We start from the raw sequence: 2,095 nt of genomic DNA, 5'->3' as shown, positions 1-2,095 counted from the left end.
ATGGGGGAGGGGCGGAGAGAGAGGGAGACACAGAATCCGAAGCAGGCTCCAGGCTCTGAGCTGTCAGCACAGAGCCCGACACGGGGCTCAAACTCATGGACTGTGAGATCATGACCTGAGCTGAAGTCAGATGCTTAACCAACTGAGCCATGCAGGTGCCCCTACAAACTTTTATTTAGAGCTAAGATGACCCAGTGGATGGCTTTAAAAAGTCTTTTCAATATGTCCTACAGCCTTGAGCATGTTTAAATGGAACAAGAAATTAGGGCATCTGTTTATATAATTGTTTCAAATTGAACAACCGTCATTTTTCCAGAAGAAGCATGTGAGCCTTGTTCTGTGAAATAAAATAACACAGAGGTGAAAGACAGAAAAACAAAAACAAAACCAAAAACAAACCCCACGGATAGTCAGAGGTTCCTCTGGCAGGTAATTGTAAAGACAAATGACAGGATATTCCTACTCTCTTAATAGGATCCCCTGAAGCATAACACACAGAGTAGGGGGGAGGGTAAGGGCTACAATATGCCCAGTTATGAAGAAATGAGAATTTTCTGACAGGTCCTGAGAAGGGGATTTTTATTTTTACAATTTCTCCCCTTACTAGTGTCACCAGAAATGAGGTCATCCATTATATTTGAGCTGGCAAGCGCCATTTAACACCATGTAACATTTCTACATTGCTACACGTAAGAAACAGAATTGGTTTCCAGCATCCTGGGGCAAGAATATGTCCAAGAAATAGAAAGGAGAGCAGACAGAAACACAGAGCTGAGGTTCGAGTATATTGAAGCTGGCAAATTCTTTTCACATACCATTACATTCTTTTACCCGGAACCCAAAGCAACGAAGAGGGCAAGAACATCCTAACCAAAATCATCTCTGCATCAGATCCCAACACTGTCTGCCCAGGATCCCCTGTCAGAGAAGAGCAGTGATGGGCATTTGGGGGACATAACTGTACCCCAAGGATCACTCTCCAAATGTTAGGGAAATGCTTTTTGGAAAATAGATCATTATACCTGTAAGAGAGCTAGATCACATTCATTTGTGACCCTCTCTCCATTTTAGAGCTAAGCAAAATGAGACCCAGAGAGATGAAGAGACTTTTCCAAACGCACCTCATTATTGATAAAAGCTCTCTGATTTTACCTGTTATTTGTTTACACCCTGCCTCGCCAACCCATCCCTGTCCACACATCCTGGTGGGCAAGAGGGATGTAACAGCAAACAAGGAACTTAGCTTCTGCATTTTCACTTTGTTTCTCAAAACCCAAGGTATGCAGTCCAATAGCCTGCAAGCGGTCACAATTTTACCTAGTGATTCTTAGGAGCATATTCACAGCTGCAATAATAATATCCCTCACCTCCCATTTCTGCTTAAGAGAAAATTAAATGGGCTAGCACAGCCAAATTAATTAGCTAGTAGGTTGAACCATATGATAATTCCAATTTTGTTGGTCCAACACAGTTGAATATTGGCAATGTCACATGGTTCAGTATGACATTCATAAGCATCCTGGTGTCTCTTAAAATAGAGAATCACTCTTTATTTTGATAGATCATCCCTTATATTCCATGAAATGTGTTATGTGGGCTTCAGTTAGAAAATACAAGTCTGGAGAATAGGTAAATGAATTGTGGTGTATATACACACTTAAAATAGTTCAGAACAGCAGTAACAAAGAACAGGTTACCTATATACACAACATAGATAAACAAAGAGAACAGATATTATGGTGAGTGGAAAAAGCCAGATACAAAAGATTACATGCTATAGGATTCAAATGACATGAAGACTTGGAACTACCCCAACTCCTTGTTTGACTGTGATAGAAGACACAAGAGCAGTGCCTCTGGGGAGTGTATGGTTTGGGAAAACTGATTGGATGCTGAAAGTGTTCAATATCTTGAACCATGTCTTGGTCACGAAGGTTTAAACATTTATACAAATCCATCCAGCTGTGTATTTTAAATTAATGCACTTTACCCATTTTGCTATATGGGCATATATTTTAGAAAGAAAGAAAGAAAGAAAGAAAGAAAGAAAGAAAGAAAGAAAGAAAGAAAGAAAGAAAGGAAGGAAGGAAGGAAA

At 40.1% G+C, this 2,095-nt stretch overlaps 1 protein-coding gene across 3 annotated transcripts in view; it reads right to left on the bottom strand.

Moving 5' to 3' along the window:
* Window positions 1-2,095, bottom strand: part of LOC121033657 (collagen alpha-4(VI) chain-like) — a 124,533-nt gene that overhangs the window by 36,596 nt on the left and 85,842 nt on the right. The gene's annotated exons all lie outside the window — the stretch shown is intronic.

This window comes from Herpailurus yagouaroundi, unplaced genomic scaffold (genome assembly GCF_014898765.1).
Source record: "Herpailurus yagouaroundi ecotype Mexico unplaced genomic scaffold, PumYag 159, whole genome shotgun sequence".
NCBI classification, from domain to species: domain Eukaryota; kingdom Metazoa; phylum Chordata; class Mammalia; order Carnivora; family Felidae; genus Herpailurus; species Herpailurus yagouaroundi.
The sequence above is the reverse complement of the archived record's forward strand: the minus strand, read 5'-3'. Positions and strand labels throughout refer to the sequence as shown.